At 45.2% G+C, this 21,033-nt stretch overlaps 1 protein-coding gene across 2 annotated transcripts in view; it reads left to right on the forward strand.

Annotated features, from left to right (window-relative positions):
• The first annotated feature begins 1,736 nt into the window (after window positions 1-1,736).
• LOC138671074 (spartin-like) overlaps window positions 1,737-21,033 on the forward strand; it is a 47,796-nt gene continuing 28,499 nt past the window's right edge. The window contains exon 1 of one of the 2 annotated variants that reach the window (XM_069758961.1): window positions 1,737-1,828. The gene's annotated coding sequence lies outside the window, so the exon portion shown is untranslated. The remainder of the gene's footprint in view (window positions 1,829-21,033) is intronic. The other variant, XM_069758962.1, reaches the window with a different exon arrangement.

Consider the following 21,033-nt stretch of genomic DNA (forward strand, 5'->3'; position numbering starts at 1 on the left):
CCCATGGATGGTGTCGTTGCCATGAACCATAAAGATCTTGGGATAACTCCCATGATAAATTTAAAAATGTTGTGGCACCGTCTTTAGTGTTGTAGTGGTGACCACTGTCTTCGCTGCACCAAGGTCTCTCACATGCTCTCTGCCCCTTATCCGTAATTCTCTCGATATTTTCCTGCAACCAGATGTTGCATAGTAGACAACATAGGAACTTCCGCACGGGATGTGGTGATTGATGGCATTTTCACGTTCCTCAGAGGCAGAGGTAATGCTGCGAGAGACATTGGTGCAGCCAGACAGTGCCAGATAACAACCATTAGTGGGTCCTTTTGACCCAAAGGGGTTTGATTGATGTCGGTGGAATATAGTGACTTTTCACGAAAATATCTCTCAAGTTCTTACACCGTTTTAGCATCATTAAATAAAATATCTATTGAATGAAATATTTATTCTATGTGTATATCTATTCTGTTCTCACTGGACACACAGTGAAATTACTGTACTCGGCTGATGAAATGTCGGGTTTTAAATGGGATGCGTGCGTGAAAACCGGCACTCGCATGCCACAAGGACCATTGCAGCATTCTGCTTTATGATCTCAGTCCCATGTGAGCTGAGAAGAAAATCACAGATGAGCAGGAAATCACTGAATAACATTGGTCAGAGTGCAATCTGATTTTCTATCTGATTGCACTCGCCCGTTTTTCACGCAGATGAGTACGAGCCCATAAGGCCTCGTACAGACGTGCACACATTCAGTGTTTAGTCAGAATTTCACATCAGTGGTCCACTCCTGGTTTTGGCTGACAATCAGAGGAAAGTATATTAGAAACACGTCACCACGTCTGTATTTATCACCCGCTCCTGGTTTTGGCTTACAGATACTGAGGTAAAATACTGACCAAATACTGATGTAAACTGAACATGTGAATGTGGCCTAAGAGGCAGTTTCACATGGCCGCGAAACACAAACCATGCTGGGCCTAACCGCATGGTCTCCTGACCTCATAGGCACATGTGAGGCAGTTAGTCCAGGTCAGGAGACGAGTGGTTGGTCCGTGAATACAGCGCATGCGAAAGCAGCTTTGGGTTGTGTTCACATTGAGTTTTTAGAGTGGAAACTAAAAGTTTTTGAGGAGTTTTGATTTTTTTTAGGAGGATTTTGGAGTTTCCTCTCGGCGGTTATATGCACACAGTGTCTTTAGACGCCGGCGCAGAGTCTGCGTTTTTTCCAAGCCAGTGCTTTATACGGTCGATTTTGCGGCAGTTTCGCCATTGTCGCCTTCACCCGGCATCTTCATGACAGGAGGACTTGGAGCAGAAGCCGCCAGCAGAATGAACATGTCACTTCCTTTAGTTTTCGAACTGAAGCGGTTAAAGGAAGTATAAAAAAAAATGAACATGTGCACGGCCATGTCATCTTTACATTGCTGAGGGTGAGCGGACTCGGAATTGCGTTTTTATGTGTTTTTCAGCGTGTTCGTATGTGGCATCTTTTCTTCCATTTTCCGCGACTAAAAACCAATACGAACCAGCAACGTCTGAATCCAGCCTAGTTCCACATGTACATAACATGGCTTGGCCTCGGGGATGATTATTGCATACATGAGCAGGAATGTATTGCTGCTAATCATACAACCAGGGCAGACCATTTTACATCTGATACATTTTCCAGTACATTGCCACTTTAAGTTGAAATATGCTGCTGCCCCTTTAAGGAATGTTTGTTCCTGGTGAATGCTGGGAGAGTGGGCGGTGTAGCAGAGCTGTAGAGAAGAGGTGTAGTACTCACAGAGCAGTGACCCAGGGAGGAGCACCTGCACACCCTGCTGTAAGTAGCACCAGGTGATGGTGGGGAGGGCACACTGGCCAGTGCACCTGTAGCTCATGGCACAACTCTGCTGGGACTACTGGTTCTACTACACTGCTGTCATGTGACCAATACTACAGCCTTATTCCATCCTGCTAGACCAGTTCTGTGCAGATATCTGTTACAGACGTAGCAGAGCCAAGATTGTTAGATCCCTTGCAATACAATAATTCATTATGTGCTTTTACATAGGACTGCAAGATAATTTCCCCCATGACCCATAACTAGTGACAAGTAATGCAGCTGTAAAGAGAAAGCTGAGCTCTGTTACATCTGTGTGTGACGCTGCTGTTCCTGGGCGAGACTCATAGTGTCACTGTGGGAAATAGTACCATATATTGCCCCCTACAATGTAACCCTCCCCCTTGTCACATAAGGGCCGATCGCGGTCTACCTGAGGGCCGCACAGCTCTGAGTGACGGACTGCTTTGGTAATTTGCCTTCAGTGCTCTCGGTGGGTAACATTTCAGGTAGTGACAGATAGTAATCCAGCTCTGCAGCGGATGAGGTTGGTTAGAATCCGAAATACTGCGCCCGTAATAATGAGACGTGTCCAGGTTGTCTTTATGAGAAGTGGAACATGTGTACTAAAGGGATTTTCTGGTTCTGGAAATCTCCCGTCACTCAGCTGCAGTTACAAACAAACTCTGCTGTGCTTCACCTCCCCCGGTCCAGCACTGAGGCGCTGCTACTGCCAGGATCTGTTCTCAGCAGCCAATCAGTGGGGTCACCTCGAGTGAAGTTCACTGATCGTCTGCAGCGGTAGAGATTTAGTGTGGGACCTGGGGAGGGTTTTCAACTTTATACAACCTGCAGCTGACAGATGTTCCAAAACCAGAAAGCCCCATTAGGCCATGTTCCCACAATGAGGTGTTGTTTTTTAATTTTTTTTAACACTTTAGATTTTTGATAAAGCACAAATAACTGATAATTAATAGGTGCAGAAAATCTGTAACATCAAATACTCCTGGTGGGAATGTAGCATTAAGGTTTTGTGTACATGGCATCATTTAGCAGGTACGGACTGGGGCTGAAATTCAGTCCTGGCATTTGAAATCACACAGGCCCATGTTGTCCTCGTCCCCAAGAACCAGATGGGATATATTCCTAATATTACCCCGAAGATTTAATACAAGACCAGTATTTCTAATGATTCCTCCGACACAACTCTTAGCCGTATGGGTGTCCTGAACACAACAGTTCTGTTATCAACGTAGCAGACAAGATGGCCCACGACCAGACAGGCCCTTCTGGCATTTGCCAGAATTGCCAGATGGCCAGTCCGGCCCTGTCTTAGATTGAGTTGTTGACGTTTCCCAGGTGAACCCGTTTTAGACTCTGCGGCCATTCTTGCTGGCGTCTTTCTCTACAGTGCGGGGAGCTGGTGACTTCCCATCAGAAGCCGCCCGATGAATGAGCATTATTGAACCCTGGAGTGGTTGCTAGACGTGACATAAGACGGATCACGTGCAGGGTAATGTCGCTTTACATTGCTGGGCACTGTTCTCATTTCATGGGCCCCTTTTGTAGCACACTTTCAGGCAGATTATTTCCTGAAGGCTCATACACATCACCATGAGAAAAACAAAAAATGTCAGATTTGTTTCTGAAGTCAGACGAGTGCGTTTTCCATGCGATTACAATCTGACTTTTAACACCTAACATTCGATTATATTAGATCCAATTTCAATTCAACGCGAGCTTTTACATACACACAGGAAATATATATGTGTAGTTTACTGTTTATTTTTTTAAGTAAAACTGGTGGGGAGAGCGAGGCTAAGTGCCTTCTTAGGGATGCGCCTTTTCTGAGGCAGCTGAGAGCTGATGTTTTTAGTCTGCAAGGGGGCCAATATCCATGGCCCCTTCCTAGGCTATTAATATAAACCTGCAGCTGTCTGCCTAGCCTTTGCTGGTTATTAATTATAACGGCACCCTAAGTCCCTTTTTTTTGTGGGGTTGCACTCGTCCATTTTCCTCACAGATGAGTATGATCCCTGGATGACGTGCATCCAGCATTGTTGGCTTTATGAATCCGCAGTCCTTCATCTCCCAGTGTTATTATATAAACTGGACGACACATCTCTCCTTGTGGCTCACGTTGTAGGTCGAAGTGACTCCCATAACGATCCTATTATCCCATAAACTTGTGCCAGTAGTTACTCCCATACAGGTCCTTGTATATGGCAAAGCTGTCGGCACAGACCCCGGACAGTGACCCCTGTACAGTAGAATAATTCCAGAAGACTGGATGCAGCTTTTGAATCCTAAGGATAAATTCACACGCTGCAGATTTTGTTGCAGAAGTTCGTTGTAGTAAAAAATGAGTTGTATTCAGCCCAATGGGGTAGTTCTAGCTGTACTGGGCAAAATCTCAATCTATGGATCTGTTCACACGTTGCTTGTGTAATGTGGAGATTGACATCCGCTGCAGATTTTAAAATCTGGTGTATCTGTTATTAGTGCAGAATTCATCAGACTTCACCCTTTACAATGAACTGGGGGAACCTCCGGAAAATTCCCAACACAAACTACCGCTGCCGTAAAATCGATATGGATTTTCTGCAGCTACATTGAAAAGTCAGCAGCAAATCTGCTACATGTGAACTTACCCATAAAACGCAAGCTTGGCAAATGGTGTAATGTGCACAGGATCAGGATTCAGCATGAGTGGGTGGTCACATGCCTACAAGTATATGATTGGCATACCTGCGGTCACAGGCCCACCTACTCTAGCTGGAGGGGAATCCTGACAGTGTGCACTGTGACATGACTCTGCAGTTACATACAGTAGTAATTGCTGAAGTGTCGCTCAAGCCCAGAAAACCTCGTCAAGGAAATTAAAGAAAGTCACTGTGATTAGAGCCTATACAGGAGCACTCACAGGCTGGATGGCCGCCTAGTACTAAGCTCGTCAGGTGCTGTATGTACACAGATATTCTACCATAGAAGTAAAGCTTCTATTGGGAGAAAGTGCTACTCGCACAGCAGCCAATGAATGTGGATGGAAGCTGAAATAGAAAAAGGTTCCTGCTATATGGAAGTACAGGAATGGGAAGTATGCTTGCTCCACTGTAGCACATCCATGCTCTGGGGCTGCGCTGGGCTCCACGCAGCATTTTCCAGAAGCCAAATATTGAATGGAGCTGCAGACTAGGATCTGATCAGAGACCTCTGTCAACAAGTCTATCTGCAGGGTGGTTTTATTTATTGATTTAAAGACTAGATGGTGGCCCGATTCTAACGCATCGGGTATTCTAGAATATGCATGTCCACGCAGTATATTGCCCAGTCACGTAGTATATAGCAGAGCCACGTAGTATATTGTCCAGCCACATAGTATATAGCAGAGCCACGTAGTATATTGCCCAGCACAGTGCCACGTAGTATAGAGACTTAAAAAAATAAATAAATAAACATATACTCCCCTTCCGAAGGCCCGTTGAAGTCCTGCTATACTTACCATCTGCCGCCTTTCCCGCTCCTCGCCCCGCTCCCTGGATCGCTCCATTGCAAGCGGCAGCTTGCGGTCCCAGGGCTGGTGTGAGCAGGACCTATGATGACATAGCGGTCACATGATCGTGAAGTCACGGCAGGTCCTTGTCGCACACCAGCCTTGGGACGGGACCGGAAGCTGCCGCTTGCAATGGAGCAGTCCCGGGAGCATGGTGAGGAGCGGGAAAGGCGGCGGAGTGTGAGTATAGAAGGCTTTTTTTTAAAATTATTTTTAACATGACCTATTTTTACTATATGCATAGGCAGCATCAATAGTAAATAGTTGGGGACACACAGGGTTAACAGCAGCGGTAACGGAGTGCGTTACACCGCGGGCCGTTACCGCTGCCATTAACCCTGTGTGAGTGGAGGGGATTACGGAGCGGGCACCGGGCAGTGAGTGCAGGGGAGTAGGGGAGGGACTAATCGGACTGTGGCCGTCGCTGATTGGTCGCGGCAACCATGACAGGCAGCTGCCGAGACCAATCAGCGAATGAATAACCGTGACAGAAGGACAGACAGACAGACGGAAGTGACCCTTAGACAATTATGTATATAGATGGTTTCCGCTGTTGTATGGGTGAATACAGTCCTTTTGTAGAGGACCTTTCACCGAATGTTTCATGTTGAGCTGGAGACACTATGTACTTGTAGCTGCAGAGCAGAACATTATATTAGGTGCCGAATGCTAATGTCTCCGCATCAGAGGCAAAATAGGAGAAAATTCCACTCTGGAGCCACAATTACATTGTTCTATCTGGTTCAATATGAAAAAATGTGGCCAGAGAGGTCCTCTTTACACCAAAATACCGTATATTATAACGTGAATCCATTCTGTGCTACAAGCACTCGATGCTGAATAAGAAGCACGTGGCCTCTGAGCTTTGCAATATTTACCCTGCTGACTTCCTCTATACTGCTGCCATGTATTTGGCCTGTAAATATATAATTATACTGACTTGTATCTATGATAATCAATCGCAGCCATCTATCTGTGTGTTCTTGGAACATATTGTTTTTTTATTGGCTGATATATTTCTTATTAGATTGACCTATATTCTTGGTGTCATCATAACACATCATTGGCCTCATCTATATGTAGAAATATACATCCAGTAGCTTCCTCCCTACACCCTTTTAGTATACTTTTTTCTTTTTCCCAGCCTTATCTGGATCATTGTTTTATTTGGATGTGCACGTCCTTTTCATCTTGTTGCATGATTACTGCACACCAATTGCTTCAGTAAAAGAGTTGATGCTGTTTCATCACATTATCTACTGACCCTTTTTTTCCCTCCTTGTTTGTTTTTTATGTATTTGATAGTTGCACAGAATTGCATAGACTATCATATTATTCCATAATTTTATTTTTTTTTCCCTACATTTGGCAAAATGGATTGAGGGAAATTACTCTCATGTAACCCTACAGATATTTTTAGTGTCAGGAACTTTGACCCCCTTCCCATATACATTGGTGAACCTGCCAATATCCATGGCTTTGGCCTACAGTTTGATGTGTATGGAGGCCACCTGACCTATGATGTCCGGGGAGATAAGGATCCAGTATGTCTAATTTTTGCAGATCCTTTTGTTCATGTGATAAACCACCACCAGATGTCCGGCAGCGGCTCTCATAGAGAACATGGGAGCGCTCGGCAGAGCCAACACTCCAGTGTATGGAGAAGTTGAGACAGATGGCTGCCAGCCGAACCAACGGTGAAACAATCATTTGGCCTACGAATATTTTTTGTTTATGGTTCCTTGAAGGAAAAAAAATGGGGACAATTGAACGGGAGACAAAAATGTTAAAAATTCAGATTATAAAATACTGAGGCCCTCATTCATTAAGACCGGTCTTGATGAGGGGGCGTTCTGGAGTCACACTCCTGATTCATTAAGGGGAGCACACTTCTTAATCGGGAGCGTCTGATTAGTGCACGCCTCACTGTAGGGAACGCCACCGCTCGTCATGAATTGTACAACGGTGTAACGCCACCGCCGTGCCCCAGCTCTGCCCGTCTTGGTGATGTTAGCAGAAACTAACAAGAAAACGCTAAAAGTTGCAAAAGTTTTGTGCAACTTTGGCAAAAAAAATTTTTTTTTTTCAAAGCCATTTTTTGGCAAAATTATTTTGATAAATTGGGGCCTGAGTGTCAGATGTTCAGACTATATCAATAGATTTGATATGTTGCAAACCTCTTTTTTTTTTTTTTATGAGATTTTTCAATCATTAACAGGGTTTAATAGCTGATAATGGATTATGAGTTTGTGCAATTGCCCGTTCCAGCTGGTACTTTGTTTTTGAGCATCTGCTCTCCTTGTTTTTGTGGAGAGTAGGCTTTCTCTGTAGGACTTTGTTCCCAAGACTGATGAAAACGACATTCATCCAGTAGTCGAGACAATGCTGGAATGTACGAAGATATTCTTGGCTGCAAAACATTTCCAGTCACAAGGCTGTTTGTTCACCGGCATTGCTTTTTCACAACTTTAAGAGAACTTGTCTAAGAACTCGTAAATTTGGGCGGTGACTGTTCTAGGCCTTCCATGGCTGCAGATAAGGTTATGCCTGCACAGGATGGAAAAATCTACCTCCAATTTATAGCGGTCTCCACCCATTTATTGTTCAAATAGTGAAATACGCAATGAGGGTCTGACATAAAAATTGCTGCTCTGTGGACTTTAGAATCTGAACCAGAGGTCAGTTCCCACGTGGGAAAATAATTCTTCAACCACTGTTGGTCCTGCGATTCACTGCATATTTGCAGCATTTCTGCACCATGTGGACCTACCATAAAACCTACTTGTTCTACTTCTCTGTAGTGCTCCTTTAAAAGACTATGGCCCCGATTCATCATATATGGGGGTGGGGTTTAAGTAATGTAAAATAAAGGTGTTAGGAAAGAGACATGGAGGGGAAAAGGGAAGGTTTTAATTCTGGAAGGAGAGGAAGGAAAATAATGAAATAAGAGAAGTCAGCTTAAGCCAATCAATTCTCAGATACTTTATACCATAATGTTACAGGTTTAACGTAGAAATATTGGTAAAGTTTGCATATTGTACTAGTCTCTTTCCATCAGGCGATGATGACTCTTGGAGTTGTTACAAAAGAGGCTTCAACCTCATTGAAAAAACCCTTTAAACGTGCATGCCACTCGGGCCATGTTCACACGTTGCGTTTTTGCTGCAGTTTTTTGTGCAAATTAAAAGCGGCATTTTACATTGCCAGCAAAAGCGGAGATTTCGGAAATCTCATGCACATACATTTTTCTTTTTTTTAAAAAAATTTTTCCTGACTGAATTAGAAAACTGCTACGTTATTGAAAACTGCAGCATGTCGCGTCTCTCGGCAGTTTTTCACCAATATAAAGCAATGAGTACTGTATATACTCGAGTATAAGCCGCCCCCTCCCCCCCCTAATTTTGCCACAAAAAACTGGGAAAACTTAATGACTCGAGTATAAGCCTAAGGTGGGAAATGCAGCAGCTACCGGTAAATGTCAAAAGTAAAAATAGATACCAATAAAAGTAAAATTAATTGAGACATCAGTAGGTTGTGTTTTTGAATATCCATATTGAATCAGGAGCCCCATATAATTCTCCATAAAGTTTATGATGGCCCCATAAGATGCTCCATAGACACATTTGCCCAATATAATGCTGCACAAATGTTGATTATGGCCCCATAAGATGCTCCATACAGACACTTGCCCCATTTGCTGTTGCTGCGATAAAAAAAATTACATACTCACCTCTCCATCGCTCAGGACGCCGGCACTTTCAATATTCACCTGACTTAATTCCGGCGCCGCTCCATCTTCAGCGTCTTCTGCGCTGACGTTCAGGCAGAGGGTGCGCACTAACCACGTCATCGCGCCCTCTGACCTGAGTGTCACTGCAGAAGGCGCTGAAGATGGAGCGGCACTGGAACGAGAAGCAGGTGAATATCACGCAGCGCTCCCCTTCCCGTTATACTCGCCTGCTCCTGGCGCAGTGCAGTCCCTGCTTCCCGGGCGCCGCAGCTTCTTCCTGTACTGTGCGGTCACCTATGGGAGGTGGAGCAGCATATTCATTACTGTAATGAGCGGTACCATGTGACCGCTCAGTACAGGAAGAAGCTGGGGTGCCAGGGATCTGCAGGGACCGTGCCAGGAGCAGGTGAGGTATAATTAGACAGCCCCCGCTCCCCTTCCCCTACGAACCCTGGGTATGACTTGAGTATAAGCCGAGAGGGGGACTTTCAGCCCCCAAAAATGGGCTGAAAATGTTGGCTTATAATCGAGTACAGTCATGGCCAAAATTTTTCAGAATGACACCAAAATCATATTTTCACATGATCTGCTGCCCTCTGGTTTTTATTAGTGTTTGTCTGATGTTTACATCACATACAGAAATATAATTGCAATCATATTATGAGTACCAATAGGTTATATTGACAGTTAGAATGAGTTAATGCAGCAAGTCAATATTTGCAGTGTTGACCCTTCTTCTTCAAGACCTCTGCAAGTCTCTCTGGCATGCTCTCAATCAACTTCTGGACCAAATCCTGACTGATAGCAGTCCATTCTTGCATAATCAGCTTGCATTTTGCCAGAATTTGTTGGTTTTTGTTTGTCCACTCGTCTCTTGATGATTGACCACAAGTTTTCAATGGGATTAAGATCTGGGGAGTTTCCAAGCCATAGACCCAAAATCTCTCTGTTTTGTTCCATGAGCCATTTAGTTATCACCTTTGCTTTATGGCAAGGTGCTCCATCATGCTGGAAAAGGCATTGTTGGGCGCCAAACTGCTCTTGGACGGTTGGGAGAAGTTGCTCTTGGAGGACATTCTGGTACCATTCTTTATTCATGTCTGTTTTTAGGCAAGACTGTGAGTGAGCCGATTCCCTTGGCTGAGAAGCAACCCCACACATGAATGGTTTCAGGATGCTTTACAGTTGGCATGAGACAAGACTGGTGGTAGCGCTCACCTCTTCTTCTCCGAATAAGCTGTTTTCCAGATGTCCCAAACAATCGAAAAGGGGATTCATCAGAGAAAATGACTTTGCCCCAGTCCTCAGCAGTCCACTCCCTGTACCTTTTGCAGAATATCAGTCGGTCCCTGATGTTTTTTTCTGGAGAGAAGTGGCTTCTTTGCTGCCCTCCTTGAAACCAGGCCTTGCTCAAAGAGTCTCCACCTCACAGTGCGTGCAGAAGCACTCACACCAGCCTGCTGCCATTCCTGAGCAAGCTCGGCACTGCTGGTAGTCCGATCCCGCAGCTGAAACAGTTTTAAGATACGGTCCTGGTGCTTGCTGGTCTTTCTTGGGCGCCCTGGAGCCTTTTTGACAAGAATGGAAGCTCTCTCCTTGAAGTTCTTGATGATGCGATAGATTGTTGACTGAGGTGCAATCTTTGTAGCTGCGATACTCTTCCCTGTTAGGCCATTTTTGTGCAGTGCAATGATGGCTGCACGTGTTTCTTTAGAGATAACCATGGTTAACTGAAGAGAAACAATGATACCAAGCACCAGCCTCCTTTTAAAGTGTCCAGTGATGTCATTCTTACTTAATCATGACTGATTGATCGCCAGCCCTGTCCTCATCAACACCCACACCTGTGTTAATGGATCAATCACTAAAACGATGTTAGCTGCTCCTTTTAAGGCAGGACTGCAATGATGTTGAAATGTGTTTTGGGGGTTAAAGTTCATTTTCTTTGCTGTTAAGCTGATCACTCTGACATTCAGGAGTATATGCAAATTGCCATTAGAAAAATGAAGCAGACTTTGGAAAATTTCTCTTTACTGCCAAGAGAGCAGGTTATGCCTACAGAAAAAAAAATGTGAACACAGCCTTACACAAGGGAGCGCTTGAGTATGAGGAGCATATTCATAATTAATTATTTATTTATATAGCACCATTAATTCCATGGTGCTGTACATAAGACGGGATTACATCAAAATACAAATATCACTTACAGTAAATAAACTATGACAGACTGATACAGAGGGGAGAGAACCCTGCCCTTGCGGGCTTACATTCTACAGGATTGTGGGGATGGAGACAATAGGTTGGGGGTTGCTGTAGCTCCGATGGTGTTGAGGTGGCCGTGTGGTCATTACAGGCTGTAAGCTTCTTTGAAGAGGTGGGTTTTCAGGTTCTGTTTGAAGGATCCAAATGTGGTGGATAACCGGACGTGTTGGGGCACAGAATTCCAGAGGACGGGGGATATTCAGGAGAAGTCTTGGAGGCGACCAGGTGAAGAGAAAATAAGCATGGAGGAGAGAAGGAGGTTTTGGGAGGACCGGAGATTACGTGAGGGAAGATATTGAGAGATTAGTATGGAAATATACGGAGGAGAAAGGTTATGGATGGCTTTGTAGGTCAGTGTTAGTAGTTTAAACTGGATACGCCGGGGAAATTTGGAGCCAGTGAAGGGATTTGCAAAGAGGGGAAGCAGGAGTGTAGCGAGGAGAGAGATTAATTAGTCGGCAGCAGAATAAAGAACGGACTGGAGGGGTGCGAGAGTGTTAGAGGGTAGGCCACAAAGGAGGATGTTGCAGTAGTCAAGGCGAGAGATGATTAGGGCATGCACAAGCATTTTGGTAGAGTGTGGGTTGAGGAACGGACGGATTCTGGAAATATATTTGAGCTGGAGGAGATAGGAGGTGGCGAGAGCTTGGATGTGCGGTTTAAAGGACAGGGCAGAGTCAAGGGTTACTCTGAGGCAGGGGATTTCCGGGACGGGGGGAAAGTGTGAATTCATTTATTGTGATAGACAGATCAGGTAGGGAATGTGTGCGAAATGGAGGAAAGATAATTAATTCGGTTTTGTCCACATTGAGCTTGAGGAAGCGAGAGGAGAACGAGGATATGGCCGATAGACACTCTGGGATTCTGGAGAGCAGAGAGGTGACATCTGGGCCAGAGAGGTAGATCTGAGTGTCATTGGCATATAGATGGTACTGGAAGCCATAGGACTTTGAGTTGTCCCAGATTGAGAAGAGGTCCTAGGACAGAGCCTTGAGGGACACCAACAGAGAGGGGGCGAGATTAAGGCCGGAGTCACACTAGACCGTAATACGGCCGAGCGCAATGCGATAAAAAAATCGCATAGCACTCAGCTCAATGGTAATCTATGGGGCAGCTCCTATTATCCGTTGTTTTCTTCGTATCTCGGCCGAGAATCGCCAATGCAAGTCTATGGGGGTGAGAAAAATTGGATTACACACGGACCATCAGTGTGACCTGCTACGTTCCCCTGCTTCCCATTCATTCCCCAGTGGGGGGGACCCAATAACCATGGTCCCTCTCTAGGCTATTAATATCTGCCCTCAGTCACTGGCTTTACCACTCTGGCGGAGAAAATTGCGCGGGAGCCCACGCCAGTTTTTTCTGCGATTTAACCCTTTATTTTGACAGAGCCCCCAAATTTTGCACACATACACTTCTAACATTATTAGTGAGGGATATGTAAAAAAAATAAGGGATATGAAATGGTTTACTGTATGTAAACCATGTCTCATAGCCTGTCAGGTTTGGGAAGGAGATGGCAAAAGCCGGCACTTGAATTACCAGCCCTTCTACTATCTAGCGCTATATGAAACATAAATATGTGTGTGCGTGTATATGTATGTATATGTATATATATATATATATATATATATATATATATATATATATATATATATATATATATATAATTTTTTTTTTTTTTTTTTTTACTAATATTTGAGGCCATGGATCCATTCTATGTCCGTTTTGCAAGCCGGCGAGAAAATCTCGCCATACGGATGTCACACGGATAATTTGATGTGAGGAAATCGCATCCTCGCACTGCACACATATCACTGTTTTGTAAAAATTTGTGCGATTCTCGTCCGTGTAAAATGGACCGTATTTTTAATACGTTGTGTGTGTCCCCGGCCTAAGAGGTAATATGGGAGTGGGAAACGGTAAATGGGCGGTTGGTGAGGTATGAGGAGATCCAGGATAGGGCGAGGTCTTTGACAAAGAAAGCGAGGATCTGTAGTAGGAGGCAGTGGTCAACTATGTCGAAGGCAGAGGACCGGTCTAGAAGGAGGAGTATAGAGAATTGTCTGTTAACTTTGGCTGTAAATAAGTCGTTCGTAAGTTTGGTCAGGGCAGTCTCAGTGGAATGGTGGGGACGGAAGCCAGATTGTAGGCTGTGGAAGAGAGAGTTAGATGCAAGAAGTTCAGCATGGGCGTGCTGCTCAAGTAGTTTGGAAGCACATTGGAGCAAAGATATGGGTCGGTAGATGGACATAGCACTCGGGTCAAGGGATGGCTTTTTGTGGATAGGTGTGATTGTGGCATGTTTGAAAGCAGAGGGGAAGGTACCAGAAGTTGGTGATAGATTGAAGAGATGAGTTAGGGATAGGATTAGTGTGGTGGTGAGGTTGGGGAGGAGATGGGATGGGGTCAAGCGCACAAGTGGTGAGGGGTGATTTGAAGAGAAGATGAGCAAGCTGTCCAGTGACTTTTGGAGAGAGAAGTTATGGGGTTTGGGCATTGGTCTGGCATACAAAGGGGTTGTGGTGGTCAGACAACAAAGACTTGCCTTGTTTGGTCTCTTATTTTTGAAGTGTGTGGCAAAGCCCTCAGCAGAGATTAATGAAGTTCAGAGGGGGCAGTGGTGGGCGGAGGAGGGAGTTAAGTGTTGAACAACTGTTTGGGGTTGTGGGATAAGGAAGATACCAGGGTTGTGAAGTAGGCCTGTTTAGCAGAGGTGAGAGCTGATATTTGAATGCCAGTGTTGCTTGTTTGAGTGCAGTGAAATCATCTTGCAAATGCATTTTCTTCCAATGCCGTTCTGCAATTCTGTATACCTGCCGAAGTTTATTAGTGATGTTATTGTGACAAGGTTGTCTATTGATTCGTCGCACTCTGCTATGCATGACTGGGGTGACTGAGTCGATGGCTGATGCCAGAGTGGCATTGTAGAAACAAGTGGCAGTGTCTGTCTCATGGAGTGAAGCTATGGAGGACAGTGGCTGAATAGTCAGAGAGTGTGCGAGGTTTCTGCAGGGGTGTGCATGTTGCTGGACATGAGTGACAGGTGTGGAGGACAGTGATGAGAAAGTGAGTAGATGGTGGTCAGATAGAGGGGAGGTGGTGAAGTTGGATAGGGAGCAGACCATGTCTAATGTGTGTCCGTCTGTGTGGGTGGCTGAGGAGGACCACTGAGTAAGTCCAAAAGATGAAGTAAGGGACAGGAGTTTGGAGGCTGCTGACTGGTGGGTGTCAATGGGGATGTTAATGTCACCCATGATGATGATGGTGGGAATGTCAGCAGACAAAGTGAAGGAGCCAAGTGGAGAATTGGTCAATAAAGGCAGTGGTCGGGCCTGGAGGTCGGTATATGACAGCCATTTGGAGGCTGACAGAGTGGACTTCAAAAGAGGGGAGGATAAGGGAGGGTAGAGGTGGACTTGGGTTAAAGGTACAGTTGGAAGAAAGGAGAAGGCCCACTCCTCCACCATGTCTGTTGCCTGGACGGTGAGTGTGAGTAAGGTGGAGGCCGCCATAACATAGTGCAGCAGGGGAGGCTATGTCAGAGGGTGTCAGCCATGTTTCAGTGAGGCCCAGGAAGGAAAAATTTTGAGGTAAAGAGGTCATGAATCACGTGGAGTTTATTGTAGACGGAGCGGGCATTCCAGAGTGATCCAGAGAGATGGAGCAAGGTGGCGGGCGTTGAGGGCACGGATTTGAGGTGGGCAAGATTTTGGGTGTTTATGTTGGGAGCGATAGGAGAGGGTAGTAATGGGAGATATGAGCTGTGGGGGTCCAGGACCGGGAGATATGTAGCCAACAGTGAGGAGAATCAGAGAGACAGAGCAGGTGGGAGAAGGAGAGTGGGCGCCTTGTTTTGTGTTTTATTAGGAGAGATCTGAGGTTGAGGAGCAGGTCAGCGGAGGTCGTCAGGTGGGGAGGCAGGAGGGAGGGAAGGAGAGATTATTACTTGGTTAGAGGGTGATGAGGATAGCGAAGGAGAGTGAGGAGTAATGGAGCCAAAGCTGTTCGGGTATGTCAGCATGATGAGTAAGTGTGGCGGAAAGGGAAAGAAATTTAGTACATTTATTAACAGTGGTTAGTCGTACCTTCTGTTCACTTCTTCCTTATTTTTCTGGCATATTCCTGCTGTCATCCTTTTAGAGCCACCCTTATAGAGACAGACCTGTGTCTCTGAATTTATAACAGGCTAAGTGCGCATGAAATAGGCCAGGTGTGATCAGGAGGGAGGAGCAGCAGGGAGGCTGATCAGACACAGGAGGGGATTAATTAGAAGTCAGAAGGGAAAATGCAAAAGGAAATAGAATCAAATGGAAAGATAAAGCCAAATCTGTGTTGGCATCAAATAATTATGGTGGGAAAACATGCAGGAAGGAAAAGAAGAAAACGCACACAAAAAAACAAACAAAACCGTAATAGCAGCTAGAGGACATACAAGGAATAGCAGGCGGATACAGGGTGACAAGGATCAGGAAAGTTGGGTGATGGGATTGGGATTGCAGCCAGAGGACATACCTGAGGATGAAGCAGATCGACTGTCAGATAGCAATAATGAATAATAATAATGCATCTATAGCAGTGGGTTATTTTTCTGGCATATTTCTGCGGTTATCCTTTTAGGGCCATCCTTCTAGAGACAGACCAATATTCATTAAAGGGAACCTGTCATGTAAAAAAAAAAAAAGCTATTTAAATTGCTGATATGGCGTTAGTTTTAAAGCCATGTGGCCGCCACATTGAAAGCCCAAACTAACTGTTTCCATAAGGGTACATGTTGTGAATTCCGTTCTGGAGCTCCCTCCTGTGGTTGCTAATGGTATTTTTGTGAGTACTGCCCTTGGGCTCCCTCTGGTGGTTTCGAGTGGAACTGCTGCTCCTTTATGTAGCTGTAGCAGCTGCCTTCACTAATCGCCTTGCCTGGGTTTGTTATTTAAACCTGCTCTGGGCTTTAGTCCATGCCTGCTGTCAATGTTCTTGGTTGGATTTGGTTCTCTCCTTGGAATTCTCATATGGCCAGTCCTTGTCTGCAAAAGGTAAGTTTTTGCTAGTTTTTGTTTGTCCATTTGTTTGGACTCTATTGCTTTGCAAATATGTCTCTTTTTGTCCAGCTTGTCACTGTCTTATTCAGGCTAGCTGGAAGCTCTGGGAAAGCAGATTTGCCCCTCCACACCATGAGTCGGTGTGGAGTTCATTTTTGTAAACTCTGCGTGGATTTTGTAGTTTTTATACTGACCGCACAGTATCCTTTTCTCTCTGTCTATCTAGTTTAGTATTGGCCTCCTTTGCTGAATTCTGATTTCATTTCTGTGTACGTCATTTCCCTCTCCATTCACAGTCAATATTTGTGGGGGGCTATCTTTCCTTTTGGGGGTTTTCTCTGAGGCAAGATAGCTTTCTATTTCCTTCTTTAGGGGTAGTTATTTCTTAGGCTGTGAAGAGGTGTCTAGGGAGAGTCAGGAACATCCCACAGCTATTTCTAGTGTTGTTGTTAGGATTAGGGACTGCGGTCAGTAGAGATACCACCTTCTCAGAGCTCGCTCCATGTTGCGTTTTAGCCACCAGGTCATATCAGTGTGGCCTCTTAACCACCAGGTCATAACAGTACAGCAGGCTAAAAATGAATTAAATGCATCTCAAAAGAAGGAAAAGAAAGTTCTGAACCATTTTTTTTTCTGTGCTCTGTTCTGTCTTTTTTTCCCTCTTGATATCTGGGTGGTGCTGGATATATGCTCTGGTATGGAGGTTCAGAGTTTGTTTTCTCGTGTGGATCAACTTGCTGCAAGTGTCCAGAGTATCCAAGATTATATTGTCCAGACTCCGGCTCTAGAGCCTAGAATTCCTACTCCTGATTTGTTTTTTGGGGACAGATCCAAGTTTTTGAACTTTAAAAATAGCTGCAAATTGTTTTTTGCTTTGAAACCCCGTTCTTCTGGTGATCCCATTCAGCAAGTAAAAATCATCATATCCTTACTGCGTGGTGATCCTCAAGACTGGGCTTTTGCTCTTGAAACAGGGGATCCGGCATTGTTGAGTGTGGATGCATTTTTTCAAGCGCTCGGATTGTTGTATGACGAACCTAACTCAGTAGAGCATGCTGAGAAAACACTGTTGGCCCTGTGTCAGGGTCAAGAAGCGGCAGTTATACTGCCAGAAATTTAGAAAATGGTCTGTGCTCGCTAAGTGGAATGAAGAGGCTCTGGCTGCTATTTTCAGAAAAGGTCTTTCTGAAACCCTTAAAGATGTTATGGTGGGCTTTCCTACGCCTACCGGTTTGAGCGAATCTATGTCTCTAGCCATTCAGATTCATCGGCGCTTGCGTGAGCGCAAGGTGGTGCACCATATCGCAGTGTCCACTGAGCAAAGTCCTGACTCTATGCAATGTGATAGGATTTTGACTAGAGCAGAAAGACAGAAATTCAGACGTCAGAATGGCCTGTGTTTTTACTGTGGTGATTCTGCTCATGCTATTTCTGATTGCCCTAAGCGTACTAGGAGGGTTCCTGGGTCTGTTACCATTAGTACTGTACAGCCTAAATTTCTCTTGTCTGTTACCCTGATTTGCTCATTGTCGTCCTTTTCTGTTATGGCATTTGTGGATTCTGGCGCTGCCCTGAACTTAATGGACTTAGAATTTGCCAAGCACTGTGGTTTTTCCTTGGAGCCTTTGCAGAGTCCTATTCCCTTAAGGGGGATTGATGCTACGCCATTGGCCAAGAATAAACCTCAGTATTGGACTCAGTTAACCATGTACATGGCTCCAGCACATCAGGAAAATATTCGCTTTTTGGTGTTGCATAATTTGCATGATGTTGTTGTGCTGGGTTTTCCATGGTTACAGGTACATAACCCAGTGCTGGATTGGAGATCTATGTCTGTAACTGGTTGGGGTTGTCAGGGGATACATAGTGATATTCCTTTGATGTCCATTTCCTCGTCCCCTTCTTCTGAAGTTCCTGAGTTTTTGTCGGATTTCCAGGATGTATTTGAGCCCAAGTCCAGTTCCCTGCCTCCTCATAGGGACTGCGATTGTGCCATTAATTTGATTCCTGGCTGTAAGTTCCCTAAGGGCCGACTTTTCAATCTGTCTGTGCCAGAACATGCCGCTATGCGGAGTTATGTAAAGGAGTCCTTGGAGAAGGGGCATATTCGCCCGTCTTCGTCACCGTTGGGAGCGGGATTTTTTTTTTGTTGCCAAGAAGGATGGCTCCTTGAGACCCTGTATAGATTATCGCCTTCTCAATAAGATCACTGTCAAATTCCAGTACCCTTTACCTTTACTTTCTGATTTGTTTGCTCGGATTAAGGGTGCCAGTTGGTTTACTAAAATCGACCTTCGAGGGGCGTATAATCTCGTGCGTATTAAACAAGGTGATGAATGGAAAACAGCATTTAAAACGCCCAAAGGCCATTTTGAATATCTTGTGATGCCATTCGGGCTCTCTAATGCTCCATCGGTATTTCAGTCCTTTATGCATGATATCTTCCGGAATTATCTGGATAAATTCATGATTGTGTATTTGGATGATATTTTGGTTTTCTCCGATGATTGGGAGTCTCATGTAAAGCAGGTTAGGATGGTATTTCAGGTCCTTCGTGCTAATGCGTTGTTTGTGAAGGGGTCTAAGTGCCTCTTTGGAGTTCAGAAGGTTTCTTTTTTGGGATTCATTTTTCCCCCTCGGCTATTGAAATGGACCCTGTTAAAGTCCAGGCCATTCATGATTGGACTCAACCTACATCTGTAAAGAGCCTTCAGAAATTTTTGGGCTTTGCTAATTTTTATCGTCGCTTTACTGCTAATTTTTCTAGTGTGGTGAAGCCTCTGACTGATTTGACGAGGAAGGGCGCTGATGTGGTGAATTGGTCCTCTGCGGCTGTTGAGGCCTTTCAGGAGCTTAAACGTCGTTTTACTTCTGCCCCTGTGTTGCGTCAGCCAGATGTTTCTCTCCCTTTTCAGGTTGAGGTTGATGCTTCTGAGATTGGGGCAGGGGCCGTTTTGTCTCAGCGAAATTCTGATGGCTCTTTGATGAAACCGTGTGCTTTCTTCTCCAGAAAGTTTTCGCCTGCTGAGCGTAATTATGATGTCGGCAATCGGGAGTTGTTGGCTATGAAGTGGGCATGTGAGGAGTGGCGACATTGGCTTGAGGGAGCCAAGCATCGCGTGGTGGTCTTGACTGATCACAAGAATCTGATTTACCTCGGGTCTGCTAAGCGGTTGAATCCTAGACAGGCTCGGTGGTCTATGTTTTTCTCACGTTTTGATTTTGTGGTCTCGTATATTCCGGGTTCTAAGAATGTGAAGGCTGATGCCCTTTCTAGGAGTTTTTTGCCTGATTCTCCGGGAGTTCTTGAGCCGCCTGGGATCCTCAAGGAGGGCGTGATTCTTTCTGCCATCTCCCCTGATTTGCGACGGGTACTTCAGGAGTTTCAGGCTGATAAACCTGACCGCTGTCCTGTGGAGAAATTGTTTGTTCCTGATAGATGGACTAGTAGGGTAATTTCTGAGGTTCATTGTTCGGTGTTGGCTGGTCACCCTGGGATTTTCGGTACCAGAGATTTGGTGGCTAGGTCCTTTTGGTGGCCTTCCTTGTCGCGGGATGTGCGTTCGTTTGTGCAGTCCTGTGGGACCTGTGCTCGGGCTAAGCCTTGCTGTTCCCGTGCCAGCGGGTTGCTTTTGCCTTTGCCTATTCCTGAGAGGCCTTGGACGCATATTTCCATGGATTTTATTTCTGATCTTCCTGTCTCTCAGAAGATGTCTGTCATCTGGGTGGTTTGTGACCGGTTTTCTAAGATGGTCCATTTGGTGCCGTTGCCTAAGTTGCCTTCCTCCTCTGATTTGGTTCCATTATTTTTTCAGCATGTGGTTCATTTGCATGGTATTCCGGAGAATATTGTGTCTGACAGAGGTTCCCAGTTCGTTTCTAGGTTTTGGCAGTCCTTTTGTGCTAGAATGGGCATTGATTTGTCTTTTTCTTCAGCATTCCATCCTCAGACAAATGGCCAAACGGAGCGAACCAATCAGACCTTGGAAACCTATTTGAGATGCTTCGTGTCTGCTGATCAGGATGATTGGGTGACCTTTTTGCCGTTGGCCGAGTTTGCCCTTAATAATCGGGCTAGTTCTGCTACCTTGGTTTCGCCTTTCTTTTGTAACTTTGGTTTTCATCCTCGTTTTTCTTCAGGGCAGCTTGAGCCTTCTGACTGTCCTGGTGTGGATTCCGTGGTGGACAGGTTGCAGCAAATTTGGACTCATGTGTTGGACAATTTGACGTTGTCTCAGGAAAAGGCTCAGCGTTTTGCTAACCATCGTCGGTGTGTTGGTCCCCGGCTTCGTGTTGGTGATTTGGTCTGGTTGTCTTCTCGTCATGTTCCTATGAAGGTTTCTTCCCCTAAGTTCAAGCCTCGCTTTATTGGGCCTTATAAGATTTCTGAAATTATCAATCCAGTGTATTTTCCTTTGGCCCTTCCAGCTTCCTTTTCCATTCATAATGTGTTCCATAGATCCTTGTTGCGGAGATATGTGGTACCTATGGTTCCCTCCGTTGATCCTCCTGCTCCGGTGTTGGTTGAGGGGGAATTGGAATATGTGGTGGAGAAGATTTTGGATTCTCTTTTTTCGAGGCGGAAGCTTCAGTATCTGGTCAAGTGGAAGGGTTATGGCCA

Source organism: Ranitomeya imitator, chromosome 3, assembly GCF_032444005.1.
Source record: "Ranitomeya imitator isolate aRanImi1 chromosome 3, aRanImi1.pri, whole genome shotgun sequence".
Lineage (NCBI taxonomy): Eukaryota > Metazoa > Chordata > Amphibia > Anura > Dendrobatidae > Ranitomeya > Ranitomeya imitator.